The sequence below is a fragment of the Ascaphus truei genome, unplaced genomic scaffold (assembly GCF_040206685.1).
Source record: "Ascaphus truei isolate aAscTru1 unplaced genomic scaffold, aAscTru1.hap1 HAP1_SCAFFOLD_240, whole genome shotgun sequence".
Taxonomy (NCBI): Eukaryota; Metazoa; Chordata; class Amphibia; order Anura; family Ascaphidae; genus Ascaphus; species Ascaphus truei.
Genome location: NW_027455323.1, coordinates 243,691 through 264,157, shown reverse-complemented (window position 1 = coordinate 264,157; position 20,467 = coordinate 243,691). Strand labels below are relative to the sequence as shown.

The following is a 20,467-nucleotide window of genomic DNA, read 5'->3' as shown; positions in this document are numbered from 1 at the left end:
ACTATCTCTTCCAAGTATCAGCTTGAACACTGCACACCCCAACTCTGTGAGCCACAAGCTCACCATATAACATGCTGAGTGTTCTGAGGCCTGTATGATATATTTCTAAATGACATGGGAGGCATAAGTGTATTATTGTGACCGTTAAAAAAATACATTCTTGAAGAATTACCTTAAATGGAGAAATTAAATCAGAGACTGAGAAAATGACAGGTGCACTCAAATATACTATAGACGGAATTCTTGATGTCAGAATTCTATTTTGGAAGGTTGCATTGTGTTGAACTTTCAGAGGAAAAAACAATATATTTCTTTGCCACTCCGGGAAAAAAGTAGCAAGAAATGAAACATTTTCATTTGCTGCGAGGAATGCCATGTATATTTTCATTAGGGAAGCGAAAAATAAAAACCCCTACAGCACCTGGTATTCCCAGGCAGTCTCCCAACCCAGTACTAATCAAGCCTCACCCTGCTTAGCTTCCGAGATCTGACGGGATCGGGAGCTTTCAAGGTAGTATGGCCGTAGGTGGAGGTTGCTGTCTCATGATATCCTCTCATTCTTAAATCCATGAGCCTATATCTTGCTCCATGCATACACAGAGACTGAGAAAATGACAGGTGCACTCAAATGTACTATAGACGGAATTCTTGATGTCAGAATTCTATTTTGGAAGGTTGCATTGTGTTGAACTTTCAGAGGAAAAAACGATAGATTTCTTTGCCACTGCGGGAAAAAAGTAGTAAAAAATGAAACATTTTAATTTGCTGCAAGGAATGCCATGTATATTTTCATTAGGGAAGCAAAAAATAAAAACACCCACAGCACCTGGTATTCCCAGGCAGTCTCCCAACCCAGTACTAATCAAGCCTCACCCTGCTTAGCTTCCGAGATCTGACGGGATCGGGCGCTGTCAAGGTAGTATGGCCGTAGGTGGAGATTGCTGTCTCATGATATCCTCTCATTCTTAAATCCATGAGCCTATATCTTGCTCCATGCATACACAGAGACTGAGAAAATGACAGGTGCACTCAAATGTACTATAGACGGAATTCTTGATGTCAGAATTCTATTTTGGAAGGTTGCATTGTGTTGAACTTTCAGAGGAAAAAACGATAGATTTCTTTGCCACTGCGGGAAAAAAGTAGTAAAAAATGAAACATTTTCATTTGCTGCAAGGAATGCCATGTATATTTTCATTAGGGAAGCAAAAAATAAAAACACCCACAGCACCTGGTATTCCCAGGCAGTCTCCCAACCCAGTACTAATCAAGCCTCACCCTGCTTAGCTTCCGAGATCTGACGGGATCGGGCGCTTTCAAGGTAGTATGGCCGTAGGTGGAGATTGCTGTCTCATGATATCCTCTCATTCTTAAATCCATGAGCCTATATCTTGCTCCATGCATACACAGAGACTGAGAAAATGACAGGTGCACTCAAATGTACTATAGACGGAATTCTTGATGTCAGAATTCTATTTTGGAAGGTTGCATTGTGTTGAACTTTCAGAGGAAAAAACGATATATTTCTTTGCCACTGCGGGAAAAAAGTAGCAAGAAATGAAACATTTTCATTTGCTGCGAGGAATGCCATGTATATTTTCATTAGGGAAGCGAAAAATAAAAACCCCTACAGCACCTGGTATTCCCAGGCAGTCTCCCAACCCAGTACTAATCAAGCCTCACCCTGCTTAGCTTCCGAGATCTGACGGGATCGGGCGCTGTCAAGGTAGTATGGCCGTAGGTGGAGATTGCTGTCTCATGATATCCTCTCATTCTTAAATCCATGAGCCTATATCTTGCTCCATGCATACACAGAGACTGAGAAAATGACAGGTGCACTCAAATGTACTATAGACGGAATTCTTGATGTCAGAATTCTATTTTGGAAGGTTGCATTGTGTTGAACTTTCAGAGGAAAAAACGATAGATTTCTTTGCCACTGCGGGAAAAAAGTAGTAAAAAATGAAACATTTTCATTTGCTGCAAGGAATGCCATGTATATTTTCATTAGGGAAGCAAAAAATAAAAACACCCACAGCACCTGGTATTCCCAGGCAGTCTCCCAACCCAGTACTAATCAAGCCTCACCCTGCTTAGCTTCCGAGATCTGACGGGATCGGGCGCTGTCAAGGTAGTATGGCCGTAGGTGGAGATTGCTGTCTCATGATATCCTCTCATTCTTAAATCCATGAGCCTATATCTTGCTCCATGCATACACAGAGACTGAGAAAATGACAGGTGCACTCAAATGTACTATAGACGGAATTCTTGATGTCAGAATTCTATTTTGGAAGGTTGCATTGTGTTGAACTTTCAGAGGAAAAAACGATATATTTCTTTGCCACTGCGGGAAAAAAGTAGCAAGAAATGAAACATTTTCATTTGCTGCGAGGAATGCCATGTATATTTTCATTAGGGAAGCGAAAAATAAAAACCCCTACAGCACCTGGTATTCCCAGGCAGTCTCCCAACCCAGTACTAATCAAGCCTCACCCTGCTTAGCTTCCGAGATCTGACGGGATCGGGCGCTGTCAAGGTAGTATGGCCGTAGGTGGAGATTGCTGTCTCATGATATCCTCTCATTCTTAAATCCATGAGCCTATATCTTGCTCCATGCATACACAGAGACTGAGAAAATGACAGGTGCACTCAAATGTACTATAGACGGAATTCTTGATGTCAGAATTCTATTTTGGAAGGTTGCATTGTGTTGAACTTTCAGAGGAAAAAACGATATATTTCTTTGCCACTGCGGGAAAAAAGTAGCAAGAAATGAAACATTTTCATTTGCTGCGAGGAATGCCATGTATATTTTCATTAGGGAAGCGAAAAATAAAAACCCCTACAGCACCTGGTATTCCCAGGCAGTCTCCCAACCCAGTACTAATCAAGCCTCACCCTGCTTAGCTTCCGAGATCTGACGGGATCGGGCGCTGTCAAGGTAGTATGGCCGTAGGTGGAGATTGCTGTCTCATGATATCCTCTCATTCTTAAATCCATGAGCCTATATCTTGCTCCATGCATACACAGAGACTGAGAAAATGACAGGTGCACTCAAATGTACTATAGACGGAATTCTTGATGTCAGAATTCTATTTTGGAAGGTTGCATTGTGTTGAACTTTCAGAGGAAAAAACGATAGATTTCTTTGCCACTGCGGGAAAAAAGTAGTAAAAAATGAAACATTTTCATTTGCTGCAAGGAATGCCATGTATATTTTCATTAGGGAAGCAAAAAATAAAAACACCCACAGCACCTGGTATTCCCAGGCAGTCTCCCAACCCAGTACTAATCAAGCCTCACCCTGCTTAGCTTCCGAGATCTGACGGGATCGGGCGCTGTCAAGGTAGTATGGCCGTAGGTGGAGATTGCTGTCTCATGATATCCTCTCATTCTTAAATCCATGAGCCTATATCTTGCTCCATGCATACACAGAGACTGAGAAAATGACAGGTGCACTCAAATGTACTATAGACGGAATTCTTGATGTCAGAATTCTATTTTGGAAGGTTGCATTGTGTTGAACTTTCAGAGGAAAAAACGATATATTTCTTTGCCACTGCGGGAAAAAAGTAGCAAGAAATGAAACATTTTCATTTGCTGCGAGGAATGCCATGTATATTTTCATTAGGGAAGCGAAAAATAAAAACCCCTACAGCACCTGGTATTCCCAGGCAGTCTCCCAACCCAGTACTAATCAAGCCTCACCCTGCTTAGCTTCCGAGATCTGACGGGATCGGGCGCTGTCAAGGTAGTATGGCCGTAGGTGGAGATTGCTGTCTCATGATATCCTCTCATTCTTAAATCCATGAGCCTATATCTTGCTCCATGCATACACAGAGACTGAGAAAATGACAGGTGCACTCAAATGTACTATAGACGGAATTCTTGATGTCAGAATTCTATTTTGGAAGGTTGCATTGTGTTGAACTTTCAGAGGAAAAAACGATATATTTCTTTGCCACTGCGGGAAAAAAGTAGCAAGAAATGAAACATTTTCATTTGCTGCGAGGAATGCCATGTATATTTTCATTAGGGAAGCGAAAAATAAAAACCCCTACAGCACCTGGTATTCCCAGGCAGTCTCCCAACCCAGTACTAATCAAGCCTCACCCTGCTTAGCTTCCGAGATCTGACGGGATCGGGCGCTGTCAAGGTAGTATGGCCGTAGGTGGAGATTGCTGTCTCATGATATCCTCTCATTCTTAAATCCATGAGCCTATATCTTGCTCCATGCATACACAGAGACTGAGAAAATGACAGGTGCACTCAAATGTACTATAGACGGAATTCTTGATGTCAGAATTCTATTTTGGAAGGTTGCATTGTGTTGAACTTTCAGAGGAAAAAACGATAGATTTCTTTGCCACTGCGGGAAAAAAGTAGTAAAAAATGAAACATTTTCATTTGCTGCAAGGAATGCCATGTATATTTTCATTAGGGAAGCAAAAAATAAAAACACCCACAGCACCTGGTATTCCCAGGCAGTCTCCCAACCCAGTACTAATCAAGCCTCGCCCTGCTTAGCTTCCGAGATCTGACGGGATCGGGCGCTTTCAAGGTAGTATGGCCGTAGGTGGAGATTGCTGTCTCATGATATCCTCTCATTCTTAAATCCATGAGCCTATATCTTGCTCCATGCATACACAGAGACTGAGAAAATGACAGGTGCACTCAAATGTACTATAGACGGAATTCTTGATGTCAGAATTCTATTTTGGAAGGTTGCATTGTGTTGAACTTTCAGAGGAAAAAACGATATATTTCTTTGCCACTGCGGGAAAAAAGTAGCAAGAAATGAAACATTTTCATTTGCTGCGAGGAATGCCATGTATATTTTCATTAGGGAAGCGAAAAATAAAAACCCCTACAGCACCTGGTATTCCCAGGCAGTCTCCCAACCCAGTACTAATCAAGCCTCACCCTGCTTAGCTTCCGAGATCTGACGGGATCGGGCGCTGTCAAGGTAGTATGGCCGTAGGTGGAGATTGCTGTCTCATGATATCCTCTCATTCTTAAATCCATGAGCCTATATCTTGCTCCATGCATACACAGAGACTGAGAAAATGACAGGTGCACTCAAATGTACTATAGACGGAATTCTTGATGTCAGAATTCTATTTTGGAAGGTTGCATTGTGTTGAACTTTCAGAGGAAAAAACGATATATTTCTTTGCCACTGCGGGAAAAAAGTAGCAAGAAATGAAACATTTTCATTTGCTGCGAGGAATGCCATGTATATTTTCATTAGGGAAGCGAAAAATAAAAACCCCTACAGCACCTGGTATTCCCAGGCAGTCTCCCAACCCAGTACTAATCAAGCCTCACCCTGCTTAGCTTCCGAGATCTGACGGGATCGGGCGCTGTCAAGGTAGTATGGCCGTAGGTGGAGATTGCTGTCTCATGATATCCTCTCATTCTTAAATCCATGAGCCTATATCTTGCTCCATGCATACACAGAGACTGAGAAAATGACAGGTGCACTCAAATGTACTATAGACGGAATTCTTGATGTCAGAATTCTATTTTGGAAGGTTGCATTGTGTTGAACTTTCAGAGGAAAAAACGATAGATTTCTTTGCCACTGCGGGAAAAAAGTAGTAAAAAATTTCAGAGGTGCCTATATTCAACCTCCTCCTGTTTGGATTTGAACTCACTATCTCTTCCAAGTATCAGCTTGAACACTGCACACCCCAACTCTGTGAGCCACAAGCTCACCATATAACATGCTGAGTGTTCTGAGGCCTGTATGATATATTTCTAAATGACATGGGAGGCATAAGTGTATTATTGTGACCGTTAAAAAAATACATTCTTGAAGAATTACCTTAAATGGAGAAATTAAATCAGAGACTGAGAAAATGACAGGTGCACTCAAATATACTATAGACGGAATTCTTGATGTCAGAATTCTATTTTGGAAGGTTGCATTGTGTTGAACTTTCAGAGGAAAAAACAATATATTTCTTTGCCACTCCGGGAAAAAAGTAGCAAGAAATGAAACATTTTCATTTGCTGCGAGGAATGCCATGTATATTTTCATTAGGGAAGCGAAAAATAAAAACCCCTACAGCACCTGGTATTCCCAGGCAGTCTCCCAACCCAGTACTAATCAAGCCTCACCCTGCTTAGCTTCCGAGATCTGACGGGATCGGGAGCTTTCAAGGTAGTATGGCCGTAGGTGGAGGTTGCTGTCTCATGATATCCTCTCATTCTTAAATCCATGAGCCTATATCTTGCTCCATGCATACACAGAGACTGAGAAAATGACAGGTGCACTCAAATGTACTATAGACGGAATTCTTGATGTCAGAATTCTATTTTGGAAGGTTGCATTGTGTTGAACTTTCAGAGGAAAAAACGATAGATTTCTTTGCCACTGCGGGAAAAAAGTAGTAAAAAATGAAACATTTTAATTTGCTGCAAGGAATGCCATGTATATTTTCATTAGGGAAGCAAAAAATAAAAACACCCACAGCACCTGGTATTCCCAGGCAGTCTCCCAACCCAGTACTAATCAAGCCTCACCCTGCTTAGCTTCCGAGATCTGACGGGATCGGGCGCTGTCAAGGTAGTATGGCCGTAGGTGGAGATTGCTGTCTCATGATATCCTCTCATTCTTAAATCCATGAGCCTATATCTTGCTCCATGCATACACAGAGACTGAGAAAATGACAGGTGCACTCAAATGTACTATAGACGGAATTCTTGATGTCAGAATTCTATTTTGGAAGGTTGCATTGTGTTGAACTTTCAGAGGAAAAAACGATAGATTTCTTTGCCACTGCGGGAAAAAAGTAGTAAAAAATGAAACATTTTCATTTGCTGCAAGGAATGCCATGTATATTTTCATTAGGGAAGCAAAAAATAAAAACACCCACAGCACCTGGTATTCCCAGGCAGTCTCCCAACCCAGTACTAATCAAGCCTCACCCTGCTTAGCTTCCGAGATCTGACGGGATCGGGCGCTTTCAAGGTAGTATGGCCGTAGGTGGAGATTGCTGTCTCATGATATCCTCTCATTCTTAAATCCATGAGCCTATATCTTGCTCCATGCATACACAGAGACTGAGAAAATGACAGGTGCACTCAAATGTACTATAGACGGAATTCTTGATGTCAGAATTCTATTTTGGAAGGTTGCATTGTGTTGAACTTTCAGAGGAAAAAACGATATATTTCTTTGCCACTGCGGGAAAAAAGTAGCAAGAAATGAAACATTTTCATTTGCTGCGAGGAATGCCATGTATATTTTCATTAGGGAAGCGAAAAATAAAAACCCCTACAGCACCTGGTATTCCCAGGCAGTCTCCCAACCCAGTACTAATCAAGCCTCACCCTGCTTAGCTTCCGAGATCTGACGGGATCGGGCGCTGTCAAGGTAGTATGGCCGTAGGTGGAGATTGCTGTCTCATGATATCCTCTCATTCTTAAATCCATGAGCCTATATCTTGCTCCATGCATACACAGAGACTGAGAAAATGACAGGTGCACTCAAATGTACTATAGACGGAATTCTTGATGTCAGAATTCTATTTTGGAAGGTTGCATTGTGTTGAACTTTCAGAGGAAAAAACGATATATTTCTTTGCCACTGCGGGAAAAAAGTAGCAAGAAATGAAACATTTTCATTTGCTGCGAGGAATGCCATGTATATTTTCATTAGGGAAGCGAAAAATAAAAACCCCTACAGCACCTGGTATTCCCAGGCAGTCTCCCAACCCAGTACTAATCAAGCCTCACCCTGCTTAGCTTCCGAGATCTGACGGGATCGGGCGCTGTCAAGGTAGTATGGCCGTAGGTGGAGATTGCTGTCTCATGATATCCTCTCATTCTTAAATCCATGAGCCTATATCTTGCTCCATGCATACACAGAGACTGAGAAAATGACAGGTGCACTCAAATGTACTATAGACGGAATTCTTGATGTCAGAATTCTATTTTGGAAGGTTGCATTGTGTTGAACTTTCAGAGGAAAAAACGATAGATTTCTTTGCCACTGCGGGAAAAAAGTAGTAAAAAATGAAACATTTTCATTTGCTGCAAGGAATGCCATGTATATTTTCATTAGGGAAGCAAAAAATAAAAACACCCACAGCACCTGGTATTCCCAGGCAGTCTCCCAACCCAGTACTAATCAAGCCTCGCCCTGCTTAGCTTCCGAGATCTGACGGGATCGGGCGCTTTCAAGGTAGTATGGCCGTAGGTGGAGATTGCTGTCTCATGATATCCTCTCATTCTTAAATCCATGAGCCTATATCTTGCTCCATGCATACACAGAGACTGAGAAAATGACAGGTGCACTCAAATGTACTATAGACGGAATTCTTGATGTCAGAATTCTATTTTGGAAGGTTGCATTGTGTTGAACTTTCAGAGGAAAAAACGATATATTTCTTTGCCACTGCGGGAAAAAAGTAGCAAGAAATGAAACATTTTCATTTGCTGCGAGGAATGCCATGTATATTTTCATTAGGGAAGCGAAAAATAAAAACCCCTACAGCACCTGGTATTCCCAGGCAGTCTCCCAACCCAGTACTAATCAAGCCTCACCCTGCTTAGCTTCCGAGATCTGACGGGATCGGGCGCTGTCAAGGTAGTATGGCCGTAGGTGGAGATTGCTGTCTCATGATATCCTCTCATTCTTAAATCCATGAGCCTATATCTTGCTCCATGCATACACAGAGACTGAGAAAATGACAGGTGCACTCAAATGTACTATAGACGGAATTCTTGATGTCAGAATTCTATTTTGGAAGGTTGCATTGTGTTGAACTTTCAGAGGAAAAAACGATATATTTCTTTGCCACTGCGGGAAAAAAGTAGCAAGAAATGAAACATTTTCATTTGCTGCGAGGAATGCCATGTATATTTTCATTAGGGAAGCGAAAAATAAAAACCCCTACAGCACCTGGTATTCCCAGGCAGTCTCCCAACCCAGTACTAATCAAGCCTCACCCTGCTTAGCTTCCGAGATCTGACGGGATCGGGCGCTGTCAAGGTAGTATGGCCGTAGGTGGAGATTGCTGTCTCATGATATCCTCTCATTCTTAAATCCATGAGCCTATATCTTGCTCCATGCATACACAGAGACTGAGAAAATGACAGGTGCACTCAAATGTACTATAGACGGAATTCTTGATGTCAGAATTCTATTTTGGAAGGTTGCATTGTGTTGAACTTTCAGAGGAAAAAACGATATATTTCTTTGCCACTGCGGGAAAAAAGTAGCAAGAAATGAAACATTTTCATTTGCTGCGAGGAATGCCATGTATATTTTCATTAGGGAAGCGAAAAATAAAAACCCCTACAGCACCTGGTATTCCCAGGCAGTCTCCCAACCCAGTACTAATCAAGCCTCACCCTGCTTAGCTTCCGAGATCTGACGGGATCGGGCGCTGTCAAGGTAGTATGGCCGTAGGTGGAGATTGCTGTCTCATGATATCCTCTCATTCTTAAATCCATGAGCCTATATCTTGCTCCATGCATACACAGAGACTGAGAAAATGACAGGTGCACTCAAATGTACTATAGACGGAATTCTTGATGTCAGAATTCTATTTTGGAAGGTTGCATTGTGTTGAACTTTCAGAGGAAAAAACGATATATTTCTTTGCCACTGCGGGAAAAAAGTAGCAAGAAATGAAACATTTTCATTTGCTGCGAGGAATGCCATGTATATTTTCATTAGGGAAGCGAAAAATAAAAACCCCTACAGCACCTGGTATTCCCAGGCAGTCTCCCAACCCAGTACTAATCAAGCCTCACCCTGCTTAGCTTCCGAGATCTGACGGGATCGGGCGCTGTCAAGGTAGTATGGCCGTAGGTGGAGATTGCTGTCTCATGATATCCTCTCATTCTTAAATCCATGAGCCTATATCTTGCTCCATGCATACACAGAGACTGAGAAAAATACAGGTGCACTCAAATGTACTATAGACGGAATTCTTGATGTCAGAATTCTATTTTGGAAGGTTGCATTGTGTTGAACTTTCAGAGGAAAAAACGATAGATTTCTTTGCCACTGCGTGAAAAAAGTAGTAAAAAATGAAACATTTTCATTTGCTGCAAGGAATGCCATGTATATTTTCATTAGGGAAGCAAAAAATAAAAACACCCACAGCACCTGGTATTCCCAGGCAGTCTCCCAACCCAGTACTAATCAAGCCTCGCCCTGCTTAGCTTCCGAGATCTGACGGGATCGGGCGCTTTCAAGGTAGTATGGCCGTAGGTGGAGATTGCTGTCTCATGATATCCTCTCATTCTTAAATCCATGAGCCTATATCTTGCTCCATGCATACACAGAGACTGAGAAAATGACAGGTGCACTCAAATGTACTATAGACGGAATTCTTGATGTCAGAATTCTATTTTGGAAGGTTGCATTGTGTTGAACTTTCAGAGGAAAAAACGATATATTTCTTTGCCACTGCGGGAAAAAAGTAGCAAGAAATGAAACATTTTCATTTGCTGCGAGGAATGCCATGTATATTTTCATTAGGGAAGCGAAAAATAAAAACCCCTACAGCACCTGGTATTCCCAGGCAGTCTCCCAACCCAGTACTAATCAAGCCTCACCCTGCTTAGCTTCCGAGATCTGACGGGATCGGGCGCTGTCAAGGTAGTATGGCCGTAGGTGGAGATTGCTGTCTCATGATATCCTCTCATTCTTAAATCCATGAGCCTATATCTTGCTCCATGCATACACAGAGACTGAGAAAATGACAGGTGCACTCAAATGTACTATAGACGGAATTCTTGATGTCAGAATTCTATTTTGGAAGGTTGCATTGTGTTGAACTTTCAGAGGAAAAAACGATATATTTCTTTGCCACTGCGGGAAAAAAGTAGCAAGAAATGAAACATTTTCATTTGCTGCGAGGAATGCCATGTATATTTTCATTAGGGAAGCGAAAAATAAAAACCCCTACAGCACCTGGTATTCCCAGGCAGTCTCCCAACCCAGTACTAATCAAGCCTCACCCTGCTTAGCTTCCGAGATCTGACGGGATCGGGCGCTGTCAAGGTAGTATGGCCGTAGGTGGAGATTGCTGTCTCATGATATCCTCTCATTCTTAAATCCATGAGCCTATATCTTGCTCCATGCATACACAGAGACTGAGAAAATGACAGGTGCACTCAAATGTACTATAGACGGAATTCTTGATGTCAGAATTCTATTTTGGAAGGTTGCATTGTGTTGAACTTTCAGAGGAAAAAACGATAGATTTCTTTGCCACTGCGGGAAAAAAGTAGTAAAAAATTTCAGAGGTGCCTATATTCAACCTCCTCCTGTTTGGATTTGAACTCACTATCTCTTCCAAGTATCAGCTTGAACACTGCACACCCCAACTCTGTGAGCCACAAGCTCACCATATAACATGCTGAGTGTTCTGAGGCCTGTATGATATATTTCTAAATGACATGGGAGGCATAAGTGTATTATTGTGACCGTTAAAAAAATACATTCTTGAAGAATTACCTTAAATGGAGAAATTAAATCAGAGACTGAGAAAATGACAGGTGCACTCAAATATACTATAGACGGAATTCTTGATGTCAGAATTCTATTTTGGAAGGTTGCATTGTGTTGAACTTTCAGAGGAAAAAACAATATATTTCTTTGCCACTCCGGGAAAAAAGTAGCAAGAAATGAAACATTTTCATTTGCTGCGAGGAATGCCATGTATATTTTCATTAGGGAAGCGAAAAATAAAAACCCCTACAGCACCTGGTATTCCCAGGCAGTCTCCCAACCCAGTACTAATCAAGCCTCACCCTGCTTAGCTTCCGAGATCTGACGGGATCGGGAGCTTTCAAGGTAGTATGGCCGTAGGTGGAGGTTGCTGTCTCATGATATCCTCTCATTCTTAAATCCATGAGCCTATATCTTGCTCCATGCATACACAGAGACTGAGAAAATGACAGGTGCACTCAAATGTACTATAGACGGAATTCTTGATGTCAGAATTCTATTTTGGAAGGTTGCATTGTGTTGAACTTTCAGAGGAAAAAACGATAGATTTCTTTGCCACTGCGGGAAAAAAGTAGTAAAAAATGAAACATTTTAATTTGCTGCAAGGAATGCCATGTATATTTTCATTAGGGAAGCAAAAAATAAAAACACCCACAGCACCTGGTATTCCCAGGCAGTCTCCCAACCCAGTACTAATCAAGCCTCACCCTGCTTAGCTTCCGAGATCTGACGGGATCGGGCGCTGTCAAGGTAGTATGGCCGTAGGTGGAGATTGCTGTCTCATGATATCCTCTCATTCTTAAATCCATGAGCCTATATCTTGCTCCATGCATACACAGAGACTGAGAAAATGACAGGTGCACTCAAATGTACTATAGACGGAATTCTTGATGTCAGAATTCTATTTTGGAAGGTTGCATTGTGTTGAACTTTCAGAGGAAAAAACGATAGATTTCTTTGCCACTGCGGGAAAAAAGTAGTAAAAAATGAAACATTTTCATTTGCTGCAAGGAATGCCATGTATATTTTCATTAGGGAAGCAAAAAATAAAAACACCCACAGCACCTGGTATTCCCAGGCAGTCTCCCAACCCAGTACTAATCAAGCCTCACCCTGCTTAGCTTCCGAGATCTGACGGGATCGGGCGCTTTCAAGGTAGTATGGCCGTAGGTGGAGATTGCTGTCTCATGATATCCTCTCATTCTTAAATCCATGAGCCTATATCTTGCTCCATGCATACACAGAGACTGAGAAAATGACAGGTGCACTCAAATGTACTATAGACGGAATTCTTGATGTCAGAATTCTATTTTGGAAGGTTGCATTGTGTTGAACTTTCAGAGGAAAAAACGATATATTTCTTTGCCACTGCGGGAAAAAAGTAGCAAGAAATGAAACATTTTCATTTGCTGCGAGGAATGCCATGTATATTTTCATTAGGGAAGCGAAAAATAAAAACCCCTACAGCACCTGGTATTCCCAGGCAGTCTCCCAACCCAGTACTAATCAAGCCTCACCCTGCTTAGCTTCCGAGATCTGACGGGATCGGGCGCTGTCAAGGTAGTATGGCCGTAGGTGGAGATTGCTGTCTCATGATATCCTCTCATTCTTAAATCCATGAGCCTATATCTTGCTCCATGCATACACAGAGACTGAGAAAATGACAGGTGCACTCAAATGTACTATAGACGGAATTCTTGATGTCAGAATTCTATTTTGGAAGGTTGCATTGTGTTGAACTTTCAGAGGAAAAAACGATAGATTTCTTTGCCACTGCGGGAAAAAAGTAGTAAAAAATGAAACATTTTCATTTGCTGCAAGGAATGCCATGTATATTTTCATTAGGGAAGCAAAAAATAAAAACACCCACAGCACCTGGTATTCCCAGGCAGTCTCCCAACCCAGTACTAATCAAGCCTCACCCTGCTTAGCTTCCGAGATCTGACGGGATCGGGCGCTTTCAAGGTAGTATGGCCGTAGGTGGAGATTGCTGTCTCATGATATCCTCTCATTCTTAAATCCATGAGCCTATATCTTGCTCCATGCATACACAGAGACTGAGAAAATGACAGGTGCACTCAAATGTACTATAGACGGAATTCTTGATGTCAGAATTCTATTTTGGAAGGTTGCATTGTGTTGAACTTTCAGAGGAAAAAACGATATATTTCTTTGCCACTGCGGGAAAAAAGTAGCAAGAAATGAAACATTTTCATTTGCTGCGAGGAATGCCATGTATATTTTCATTAGGGAAGCGAAAAATAAAAACCCCTACAGCACCTGGTATTCCCAGGCAGTCTCCCAACCCAGTACTAATCAAGCCTCACCCTGCTTAGCTTCCGAGATCTGACGGGATCGGGCGCTGTCAAGGTAGTATGGCCGTAGGTGGAGATTGCTGTCTCATGATATCCTCTCATTCTTAAATCCATGAGCCTATATCTTGCTCCATGCATACACAGAGACTGAGAAAATGACAGGTGCACTCAAATGTACTATAGACGGAATTCTTGATGTCAGAATTCTATTTTGGAAGGTTGCATTGTGTTGAACTTTCAGAGGAAAAAACGATAGATTTCTTTGCCACTGCGGGAAAAAAGTAGTAAAAAATTTCAGAGGTGCCTATATTCAACCTCCTCCTGTTTGGATTTGAACTCACTATCTCTTCCAAGTATCAGCTTGAACACTGCACACCCCAACTCTGTGAGCCACAAGCTCACCATATAACATGCTGAGTGTTCTGAGGCCTGTATGATATATTTCTAAATGACATGGGAGGCATAAGTGTATTATTGTGACCGTTAAAAAAATACATTCTTGAAGAATTACCTTAAATGGAGAAATTAAATCAGAGACTGAGAAAATGACAGGTGCACTCAAATATACTATAGACGGAATTCTTGATGTCAGAATTCTATTTTGGAAGGTTGCATTGTGTTGAACTTTCAGAGGAAAAAACAATATATTTCTTTGCCACTCCGGGAAAAAAGTAGCAAGAAATGAAACATTTTCATTTGCTGCGAGGAATGCCATGTATATTTTCATTAGGGAAGCGAAAAATAAAAACCCCTACAGCACCTGGTATTCCCAGGCAGTCTCCCAACCCAGTACTAATCAAGCCTCACCCTGCTTAGCTTCCGAGATCTGACGGGATCGGGAGCTTTCAAGGTAGTATGGCCGTAGGTGGAGGTTGCTGTCTCATGATATCCTCTCATTCTTAAATCCATGAGCCTATATCTTGCTCCATGCATACACAGAGACTGAGAAAATGACAGGTGCACTCAAATGTACTATAGACGGAATTCTTGATGTCAGAATTCTATTTTGGAAGGTTGCATTGTGTTGAACTTTCAGAGGAAAAAACGATAGATTTCTTTGCCACTGCGGGAAAAAAGTAGTAAAAAATTTCAGAGGTGCCTATATTCAACCTCCTCCTGTTTGGATTTGAACTCACTATCTCTTCCAAGTATCAGCTTGAACACTGCACACCCCAACTCTGTGAGCCACAAGCTCACCATATAACATGCTGAGTGTTCTGAGGCCTGTATGATATATTTCTAAATGACATGGGAGGCATAAGTGTATTATTGTGACCGTTAAAAAAATACATTCTTGAAGAATTACCTTAAATGGAGAAATTAAATCAGAGACTGAGAAAATGACAGGTGCACTCAAATATACTATAGACGGAATTCTTGATGTCAGAATTCTATTTTGGAAGGTTGCATTGTGTTGAACTTTCAGAGGAAAAAACAATATATTTCTTTGCCACTCCGGGAAAAAAGTAGCAAGAAATGAAACATTTTCATTTGCTGCGAGGAATGCCATGTATATTTTCATTAGGGAAGCGAAAAATAAAAACCCCTACAGCACCTGGTATTCCCAGGCAGTCTCCCAACCCAGTACTAATCAAGCCTCACCCTGCTTAGCTTCCAAGATCTGACGGGATCGGGCGCTTTCAAGGTAGTATGGCCGTAGGTGGAGATTGCTGTCTCATGATATCCTCTCATTCTTAAATCCATGAGCCTATATCTTGCTCCATGCATACACAGAGACTGAGAAAATGACAGGTGCACTCAAATGTACTATAGACGGAATTCTTGATGTCAGAATTCTATTTTGGAAGGTTGCATTGTGTTGAACTTTCTGAGGAAAAAACGATATATTTCTTTGCCACTGCGGGAAAAAAGTAGTAAAAAATGAAACATTTTCATTTGCTGCAAGGAATGCCATGTATATTTTCATTAGGGAAGCAAAAAATAAAAACACCCACAGCACCTGGTATTCCCAGGCAGTCTCCCAACCCAGTACTAATCAAGCCTCACCCTGCTTAGCTTCCGAGATCTGACGGGATCGGGCGCTTTCAAGGTAGTATGGCCGTAGGTGGAGATTGCTGTCTCATGATATCCTCTCATTCTTAAATCCATGAGCCTATATCTTGCTCCATGCATACACAGAGACTGAGAAAATGACAGGTGCACTCAAATGTACTATAGACGGAATTCTTGATGTCAGAATTCTATTTTGGAAGGTTGCATTGTGTTGAACTTTCAGAGGAAAAAACGATATATTTCTTTGCCACTGCGGGAAAAAAGTAGCAAGAAATGAAACATTTTCATTTGCTGCGAGGAATGCCATGTATATTTTCATTAGGGAAGCGAAAAATAAAAACCCCTACAGCACCTGGTATTCCCAGGCAGTCTCCCAACCCAGTACTAATCAAGCCTCACCCTGCTTAGCTTCCGAGATCTGACGGGATCGGGCGCTGTCAAGGTAGTATGGCCGTAGGTGGAGATTGCTGTCTCATGATATCCTCTCATTCTTAAATCCATGAGCCTATATCTTGCTCCATGCATACACAGAGACTGAGAAAATGACAGGTGCACTCAAATGTACTATAGACGGAATTCTTGATGTCAGAATTCTATTTTGGAAGGTTGCATTGTGTTGAACTTTCAGAGGAAAAAACGATAGATTTCTTTGCCACTGCGGGAAAAAAGTAGCAAGAAATGAAACATTTTCATTTGCTGCGAGGAATGCCATGTATATTTTCATTAGGGAAGCGAAAAATAAAAACCCCTACAGCACCTGGTATTCCCAGGCAGTCTCCCAACCCAGTACTAATCAAGCCTCACCCTGCTTAGCTTCCGAGATCTGACGGGATCGGGCGCTGTCAAGGTAGTATGGCCGTAGGTGGAGATTGCTGTCTCATGATATCCTCTCATTCTTAAATCCATGAGCCTATATCTTGCTCCATGCATACACAGAGACTGAGAAAATGACAGGTGCACTCAAATGTACTATAGACGGAATTCTTGATGTCAGAATTCTATTTTGGAAGGTTGCATTGTGTTGAACTTTCTGAGGAAAAAACGATATATTTCTTTGCCACTGCGGGAAAAAAGTAGTAAAAAATGAAACATTTTCATTTGCTGCAAGGAATGCCATGTATATTTTCATTAGGGAAGCAAAAAATAAAAACACCCACAGCACCTGGTATTCCCAGGCAGTCTCCCAACCCAGTACTAATCAAGCCTCACCCTGCTTAGCTTCCGAGATCTGACGGGATCGGGCGCTTTCAAGGTAGTATGGCCGTAGGTGGAGATTGCTGTCTCATGATATCCTCTCATTCTTAAATCCATGAGCCTATATCTTGCTCCATGCATACACAGAGACTGAGAAAATGACAGGTGCACTCAAATGTACTATAGACGGAATTCTTGATGTCAGAATTCTATTTTGGAAGGTTGCATTGTGTTGAACTTTCAGAGGAAAAAACGATAGATTTCTTTGCCACTGCGGGAAAAAAGTAGCAAGAAATGAAACATTTTCATTTGCTGCGAGGAATGCCATGTATATTTTCATTAGGGAAGCGAAAAATAAAAACCCCTACAGCACCTGGTATTCCCAGGCAGTCTCCCAACCCAGTACTAATCAAGCCTCACCCTGCTTAGCTTCCGAGATCTGACGGGATCGGGCGCTGTCAAGGTAGTATGGCCGTAGGTGGAGATTGCTGTCTCATGATATCCTCTCATTCTTAAATCCATGAGCCTATATCTTGCTCCATGCATACACAGAGACTGAGAAAATGACAGGTGCACTCAAATGTACTATAGACGGAATTCTTGATGTCAGAATTCTATTTTGGAAGGTTGCATTGTGTTGAACTTTCAGAGGAAAAAACGATAGATTTCTTTGCCACTGCGGGAAAAAAGTAGCAAGAAATGAAACATTTTCATTTGCTGCGAGGAATGCCATGTATATTTTCATTAGGGAAGCGAAAAATAAAAACCCCTACAGCACCTGGTATTCCCAGGCAGTCTCCCAACCCAGTACTAATCAAGCCTCACCCTGCTTAGCTTCCGAGATCTGACGGGATCGGGCGCTGTCAAGGTAGTATGGCCGTAGGTGGAGATTGCTGTCTCATGATATCCTCTCATTCTTAAATCCATGAGCCTATATCTTGCTCCATGCATACACAGAGACTGAGAAAATGACAGGTGCACTCAAATGTACTATAGACGGAATTCTTGATGTCAGAATTCTATTTTGGAAGGTTGCATTGTGTTGAACTTTCAGAGGAAAAAACGATAGATTTCTTTGCCACTGCGGGAAAAAAGTAGCAAGAAATGAAACATTTTCATTTGCTGCGAGGAATGCCATGTATATTTTCATTAGGGAAGCGAAAAATAAAAACCCCTACAGCACCTGGTATTCCCAGGCAGTCTCCCAACCCAGTACTAATCAAGCCTCACCCTGCTTAGCTTCCGAGATCTGACGGGATCGGGCGCTGTCAAGGTAGTATGGCCGTAGGTGGAGATTGCTGTCTCATGATATCCTCTCATTCTTAAATCCATGAGCCTATATCTTGCTCCATGCATACACAGAGACTGAGAAAATGACAGGTGCACTCAAATGTACTATAGACGGAATTCTTGATGTCAGAATTCTATTTTGGAAGGTTGCATTGTGTTGAACTTTCTGAGGAAAAAACGATAGATTTCTTTGCCACTGCGGGAAAAAAGTAGTAAAAAATGAAACATTTTCATTTGCTGCAAGGAATGCCATGTATATTTTCATTAGGGAAGCAAAAAATAAAAACACCCACAGCACCTGGTATTCCCAGGCAGTCTCCCAACCCAGTACTAATCAAGCCTCACCCTGCTTAGCTTCCGAGATCTGACGGGATCGGGCGCTTTCAAGGTAGTATGGCCGTAGGTGGAGATTGCTGTCTCATGATATCCTCTCATTCTTAAATCCATGAGCCTATATCTTGCTCCATGCATACACAGAGACTGAGAAAATGACAGGTGCACTCAAATGTACTATAGACGGAATTCTTGATGTCAGAATTCTATTTTGGAAGGTTGCATTGTGTTGAACTTTCAGAGGAAAAAACGATAGATTTCTTTGCCACTGCGGGAAAAAAGTAGCAAGAAATGAAACATTTTCATTTGCTGCGAGGAATGCCATGTATATTTTCATTAGGGAAGCGAAAAATAAAAACCCCTACAGCACCTGGTATTCCCAGGCAGTCTCCCAACCCAGTACTAATCAAGCCTCACCCTGCTTAGCTTCCGAGATCTGACGGGATCGGGCGCTGTCAAGGTAGTATGGCCGTAGGTGGAGATTGCTGTCTCATGATATCCTCTCATTCTTAAATCCATGAGCCTATATCTTGCTCCATGCATACACAGAGACTGAGAAAATGACAGGTGCACTCAAATGTACTATAGACGGAATTCTTGATGTCAGAATTCTATTTTGGAAGGTTGCATTGTGTTGAACTTTCTGAGGAAAAAACGATATATTTCTTTGCCACTGCGGGAAAAAAGTAGTAAAAAATGAAACATTTTCATTTGCTGCAAGGAATGCCATGTATATTTTCATTAGGGAAGCAAAAAATAAAAACACCCACAGCACCTGGTATTCCCAGGCAGTCTCCCAACCCAGTACTAATCAAGCCTCACCCTGCTTAGCTTCCGAGATCTGACGGGATCGGGCGCTTTCAAGGTAGTATGGCCGTAGGTGGAGATTGCTGTCTCATGATATCCTCTCATTCTTAAATCCATGAGCCTATATCTTGCTCCATGCATACACAGAGACTGAGAAAATGACAGGTGCACTCAAATGTACTATAGACGGAATTCTTGATGTCAGAATTCTATTTTGGAAGGTTGCATTGTGTTGAACTTTCAGAGGAAAAAACGATAGATTTCTTTGCCACTGCGGGAAAAAAGTAGCAAGAAATGAAACATTTTCATTTGCTGCGAGGAATGCCATGTATATTTTCATTAGGGAAGCGAAAAATAAAAACCCCTACAGCACCTGGTATTCCCAGGCAGTCTCCCAACCCAGTACTAATCAAGCCTCACCCTGCTTAGCTTCCGAGATCTGACGGGATCGGGCGCTGTCAAGGTAGTATGGCCGTAGGTGGAGATTGCTGTCTCATGATATCCTCTCATTCTTAAATCCATGAGCCTATATCTTGCTCCATGCATACACAGAGACTGAGAAAATGACAGGTGCACTCAAATGTACTATAGACGGAATTCTTGATGTCAGAATTCTATTTTGGAAGGTTGCATTGTGTTGAACTTTCAGAGGAAAAAACGATAGATTTCTTTGCCACTGCGGGAAAAAAGTAGCAAGAAATGAAACATTTTCATTTGCTGCGAGGAATGCCATGTATATTTTCATTAGGGAAGCGAAAAATAAAAACCCCTACAGCACCTGGTATTCCCAGGCAGTCTCCCAACCCAGTACTAATCAAGCCTCACCCTGCTTAGCTTCCGAGATCTGACGGGATCGGGCGCTGTCAAGGTAGTATGGCCGTAGGTGGAGATTGCTGTCTCATGATATCCTCTCATTCTTAAATCCATGAGCCTATATCTTGCTCCATGCATACACAGAGACTGAGAAAATGACAGGTGCACTCAAATGTACTATAGACGGAATTCTTGATGTCAGAATTCTATTTTGGAAGGTTGCATT

General features: G+C 41.9%; 46 non-coding genes across 46 annotated transcripts; all 46 read right to left on the bottom strand.

The window, feature by feature from the left end:
* Nucleotides 1-409: 409 nt before the first annotated feature.
* On the bottom strand, nucleotides 410-528 carry LOC142479635 (5S ribosomal RNA). Its single transcript, XR_012794320.1, has one exon. It is a non-coding gene; the product is annotated as a 5S ribosomal RNA (ribosomal RNA).
* Nucleotides 529-814: 286 nt separating this feature from the next.
* On the bottom strand, nucleotides 815-933 carry LOC142479707 (5S ribosomal RNA). Its single transcript, XR_012794389.1, has one exon. It is a non-coding gene; the product is annotated as a 5S ribosomal RNA (ribosomal RNA).
* A 286-nt stretch (nucleotides 934-1,219) lies between these two features.
* LOC142478883 (5S ribosomal RNA) lies at nucleotides 1,220-1,338 on the bottom strand. Its single transcript, XR_012793614.1, has one exon. It is a non-coding gene; the product is annotated as a 5S ribosomal RNA (ribosomal RNA).
* Nucleotides 1,339-1,624: 286 nt separating this feature from the next.
* LOC142478788 (5S ribosomal RNA) lies at nucleotides 1,625-1,743 on the bottom strand. The gene has a single exon (XR_012793520.1). It is a non-coding gene; the product is annotated as a 5S ribosomal RNA (ribosomal RNA).
* Nucleotides 1,744-2,029: 286 nt separating this feature from the next.
* LOC142479706 (5S ribosomal RNA) lies at nucleotides 2,030-2,148 on the bottom strand. Its single transcript, XR_012794388.1, has one exon. It is a non-coding gene; the product is annotated as a 5S ribosomal RNA (ribosomal RNA).
* A 286-nt stretch (nucleotides 2,149-2,434) lies between these two features.
* Nucleotides 2,435-2,553, bottom strand: LOC142478787 (5S ribosomal RNA). The gene has a single exon (XR_012793519.1). It is a non-coding gene; the product is annotated as a 5S ribosomal RNA (ribosomal RNA).
* Nucleotides 2,554-2,839: 286 nt separating this feature from the next.
* On the bottom strand, nucleotides 2,840-2,958 carry LOC142478786 (5S ribosomal RNA). The gene has a single exon (XR_012793518.1). It is a non-coding gene; the product is annotated as a 5S ribosomal RNA (ribosomal RNA).
* Nucleotides 2,959-3,244: 286 nt separating this feature from the next.
* On the bottom strand, nucleotides 3,245-3,363 carry LOC142479705 (5S ribosomal RNA). Its single transcript, XR_012794387.1, has one exon. It is a non-coding gene; the product is annotated as a 5S ribosomal RNA (ribosomal RNA).
* Nucleotides 3,364-3,649: 286 nt separating this feature from the next.
* Nucleotides 3,650-3,768, bottom strand: LOC142478785 (5S ribosomal RNA). Its single transcript, XR_012793517.1, has one exon. It is a non-coding gene; the product is annotated as a 5S ribosomal RNA (ribosomal RNA).
* A 286-nt stretch (nucleotides 3,769-4,054) lies between these two features.
* LOC142478784 (5S ribosomal RNA) lies at nucleotides 4,055-4,173 on the bottom strand. The gene has a single exon (XR_012793516.1). It is a non-coding gene; the product is annotated as a 5S ribosomal RNA (ribosomal RNA).
* A 286-nt stretch (nucleotides 4,174-4,459) lies between these two features.
* Nucleotides 4,460-4,578, bottom strand: LOC142479402 (5S ribosomal RNA). The gene has a single exon (XR_012794095.1). It is a non-coding gene; the product is annotated as a 5S ribosomal RNA (ribosomal RNA).
* A 286-nt stretch (nucleotides 4,579-4,864) lies between these two features.
* On the bottom strand, nucleotides 4,865-4,983 carry LOC142478783 (5S ribosomal RNA). Its single transcript, XR_012793515.1, has one exon. It is a non-coding gene; the product is annotated as a 5S ribosomal RNA (ribosomal RNA).
* Nucleotides 4,984-5,269: 286 nt separating this feature from the next.
* Nucleotides 5,270-5,388, bottom strand: LOC142478781 (5S ribosomal RNA). Its single transcript, XR_012793513.1, has one exon. It is a non-coding gene; the product is annotated as a 5S ribosomal RNA (ribosomal RNA).
* A 676-nt stretch (nucleotides 5,389-6,064) lies between these two features.
* On the bottom strand, nucleotides 6,065-6,183 carry LOC142479634 (5S ribosomal RNA). The gene has a single exon (XR_012794319.1). It is a non-coding gene; the product is annotated as a 5S ribosomal RNA (ribosomal RNA).
* A 286-nt stretch (nucleotides 6,184-6,469) lies between these two features.
* On the bottom strand, nucleotides 6,470-6,588 carry LOC142479704 (5S ribosomal RNA). Its single transcript, XR_012794386.1, has one exon. It is a non-coding gene; the product is annotated as a 5S ribosomal RNA (ribosomal RNA).
* Nucleotides 6,589-6,874: 286 nt separating this feature from the next.
* LOC142478871 (5S ribosomal RNA) lies at nucleotides 6,875-6,993 on the bottom strand. Its single transcript, XR_012793603.1, has one exon. It is a non-coding gene; the product is annotated as a 5S ribosomal RNA (ribosomal RNA).
* Nucleotides 6,994-7,279: 286 nt separating this feature from the next.
* On the bottom strand, nucleotides 7,280-7,398 carry LOC142478780 (5S ribosomal RNA). Its single transcript, XR_012793512.1, has one exon. It is a non-coding gene; the product is annotated as a 5S ribosomal RNA (ribosomal RNA).
* Nucleotides 7,399-7,684: 286 nt separating this feature from the next.
* On the bottom strand, nucleotides 7,685-7,803 carry LOC142478779 (5S ribosomal RNA). The gene has a single exon (XR_012793511.1). It is a non-coding gene; the product is annotated as a 5S ribosomal RNA (ribosomal RNA).
* Nucleotides 7,804-8,089: 286 nt separating this feature from the next.
* On the bottom strand, nucleotides 8,090-8,208 carry LOC142479401 (5S ribosomal RNA). The gene has a single exon (XR_012794094.1). It is a non-coding gene; the product is annotated as a 5S ribosomal RNA (ribosomal RNA).
* Nucleotides 8,209-8,494: 286 nt separating this feature from the next.
* On the bottom strand, nucleotides 8,495-8,613 carry LOC142478778 (5S ribosomal RNA). Its single transcript, XR_012793510.1, has one exon. It is a non-coding gene; the product is annotated as a 5S ribosomal RNA (ribosomal RNA).
* Nucleotides 8,614-8,899: 286 nt separating this feature from the next.
* LOC142478777 (5S ribosomal RNA) lies at nucleotides 8,900-9,018 on the bottom strand. Its single transcript, XR_012793509.1, has one exon. It is a non-coding gene; the product is annotated as a 5S ribosomal RNA (ribosomal RNA).
* Nucleotides 9,019-9,304: 286 nt separating this feature from the next.
* Nucleotides 9,305-9,423, bottom strand: LOC142478775 (5S ribosomal RNA). The gene has a single exon (XR_012793508.1). It is a non-coding gene; the product is annotated as a 5S ribosomal RNA (ribosomal RNA).
* A 286-nt stretch (nucleotides 9,424-9,709) lies between these two features.
* On the bottom strand, nucleotides 9,710-9,828 carry LOC142478774 (5S ribosomal RNA). Its single transcript, XR_012793507.1, has one exon. It is a non-coding gene; the product is annotated as a 5S ribosomal RNA (ribosomal RNA).
* A 286-nt stretch (nucleotides 9,829-10,114) lies between these two features.
* On the bottom strand, nucleotides 10,115-10,233 carry LOC142479400 (5S ribosomal RNA). The gene has a single exon (XR_012794093.1). It is a non-coding gene; the product is annotated as a 5S ribosomal RNA (ribosomal RNA).
* Nucleotides 10,234-10,519: 286 nt separating this feature from the next.
* LOC142478773 (5S ribosomal RNA) lies at nucleotides 10,520-10,638 on the bottom strand. The gene has a single exon (XR_012793506.1). It is a non-coding gene; the product is annotated as a 5S ribosomal RNA (ribosomal RNA).
* Nucleotides 10,639-10,924: 286 nt separating this feature from the next.
* On the bottom strand, nucleotides 10,925-11,043 carry LOC142478772 (5S ribosomal RNA). Its single transcript, XR_012793505.1, has one exon. It is a non-coding gene; the product is annotated as a 5S ribosomal RNA (ribosomal RNA).
* Nucleotides 11,044-11,719: 676 nt separating this feature from the next.
* LOC142479633 (5S ribosomal RNA) lies at nucleotides 11,720-11,838 on the bottom strand. The gene has a single exon (XR_012794318.1). It is a non-coding gene; the product is annotated as a 5S ribosomal RNA (ribosomal RNA).
* A 286-nt stretch (nucleotides 11,839-12,124) lies between these two features.
* LOC142479703 (5S ribosomal RNA) lies at nucleotides 12,125-12,243 on the bottom strand. Its single transcript, XR_012794385.1, has one exon. It is a non-coding gene; the product is annotated as a 5S ribosomal RNA (ribosomal RNA).
* A 286-nt stretch (nucleotides 12,244-12,529) lies between these two features.
* On the bottom strand, nucleotides 12,530-12,648 carry LOC142478860 (5S ribosomal RNA). The gene has a single exon (XR_012793592.1). It is a non-coding gene; the product is annotated as a 5S ribosomal RNA (ribosomal RNA).
* A 286-nt stretch (nucleotides 12,649-12,934) lies between these two features.
* LOC142478771 (5S ribosomal RNA) lies at nucleotides 12,935-13,053 on the bottom strand. The gene has a single exon (XR_012793504.1). It is a non-coding gene; the product is annotated as a 5S ribosomal RNA (ribosomal RNA).
* A 286-nt stretch (nucleotides 13,054-13,339) lies between these two features.
* On the bottom strand, nucleotides 13,340-13,458 carry LOC142478849 (5S ribosomal RNA). Its single transcript, XR_012793581.1, has one exon. It is a non-coding gene; the product is annotated as a 5S ribosomal RNA (ribosomal RNA).
* Nucleotides 13,459-13,744: 286 nt separating this feature from the next.
* LOC142478769 (5S ribosomal RNA) lies at nucleotides 13,745-13,863 on the bottom strand. The gene has a single exon (XR_012793501.1). It is a non-coding gene; the product is annotated as a 5S ribosomal RNA (ribosomal RNA).
* Nucleotides 13,864-14,539: 676 nt separating this feature from the next.
* On the bottom strand, nucleotides 14,540-14,658 carry LOC142479632 (5S ribosomal RNA). The gene has a single exon (XR_012794317.1). It is a non-coding gene; the product is annotated as a 5S ribosomal RNA (ribosomal RNA).
* A 676-nt stretch (nucleotides 14,659-15,334) lies between these two features.
* Nucleotides 15,335-15,453, bottom strand: LOC142479159 (5S ribosomal RNA). Its single transcript, XR_012793889.1, has one exon. It is a non-coding gene; the product is annotated as a 5S ribosomal RNA (ribosomal RNA).
* A 286-nt stretch (nucleotides 15,454-15,739) lies between these two features.
* Nucleotides 15,740-15,858, bottom strand: LOC142478838 (5S ribosomal RNA). The gene has a single exon (XR_012793570.1). It is a non-coding gene; the product is annotated as a 5S ribosomal RNA (ribosomal RNA).
* A 286-nt stretch (nucleotides 15,859-16,144) lies between these two features.
* On the bottom strand, nucleotides 16,145-16,263 carry LOC142478768 (5S ribosomal RNA). The gene has a single exon (XR_012793500.1). It is a non-coding gene; the product is annotated as a 5S ribosomal RNA (ribosomal RNA).
* Nucleotides 16,264-16,549: 286 nt separating this feature from the next.
* On the bottom strand, nucleotides 16,550-16,668 carry LOC142478767 (5S ribosomal RNA). Its single transcript, XR_012793499.1, has one exon. It is a non-coding gene; the product is annotated as a 5S ribosomal RNA (ribosomal RNA).
* Nucleotides 16,669-16,954: 286 nt separating this feature from the next.
* On the bottom strand, nucleotides 16,955-17,073 carry LOC142478827 (5S ribosomal RNA). The gene has a single exon (XR_012793559.1). It is a non-coding gene; the product is annotated as a 5S ribosomal RNA (ribosomal RNA).
* A 286-nt stretch (nucleotides 17,074-17,359) lies between these two features.
* Nucleotides 17,360-17,478, bottom strand: LOC142478766 (5S ribosomal RNA). The gene has a single exon (XR_012793498.1). It is a non-coding gene; the product is annotated as a 5S ribosomal RNA (ribosomal RNA).
* Nucleotides 17,479-17,764: 286 nt separating this feature from the next.
* Nucleotides 17,765-17,883, bottom strand: LOC142478764 (5S ribosomal RNA). Its single transcript, XR_012793497.1, has one exon. It is a non-coding gene; the product is annotated as a 5S ribosomal RNA (ribosomal RNA).
* Nucleotides 17,884-18,169: 286 nt separating this feature from the next.
* LOC142478763 (5S ribosomal RNA) lies at nucleotides 18,170-18,288 on the bottom strand. The gene has a single exon (XR_012793496.1). It is a non-coding gene; the product is annotated as a 5S ribosomal RNA (ribosomal RNA).
* Nucleotides 18,289-18,574: 286 nt separating this feature from the next.
* Nucleotides 18,575-18,693, bottom strand: LOC142478816 (5S ribosomal RNA). The gene has a single exon (XR_012793548.1). It is a non-coding gene; the product is annotated as a 5S ribosomal RNA (ribosomal RNA).
* A 286-nt stretch (nucleotides 18,694-18,979) lies between these two features.
* On the bottom strand, nucleotides 18,980-19,098 carry LOC142478762 (5S ribosomal RNA). The gene has a single exon (XR_012793495.1). It is a non-coding gene; the product is annotated as a 5S ribosomal RNA (ribosomal RNA).
* Nucleotides 19,099-19,384: 286 nt separating this feature from the next.
* LOC142478804 (5S ribosomal RNA) lies at nucleotides 19,385-19,503 on the bottom strand. The gene has a single exon (XR_012793536.1). It is a non-coding gene; the product is annotated as a 5S ribosomal RNA (ribosomal RNA).
* Nucleotides 19,504-19,789: 286 nt separating this feature from the next.
* Nucleotides 19,790-19,908, bottom strand: LOC142478761 (5S ribosomal RNA). Its single transcript, XR_012793494.1, has one exon. It is a non-coding gene; the product is annotated as a 5S ribosomal RNA (ribosomal RNA).
* Nucleotides 19,909-20,194: 286 nt separating this feature from the next.
* LOC142478760 (5S ribosomal RNA) lies at nucleotides 20,195-20,313 on the bottom strand. The gene has a single exon (XR_012793493.1). It is a non-coding gene; the product is annotated as a 5S ribosomal RNA (ribosomal RNA).
* Between the last annotated feature and the right edge of the window lie 154 nt (nucleotides 20,314-20,467).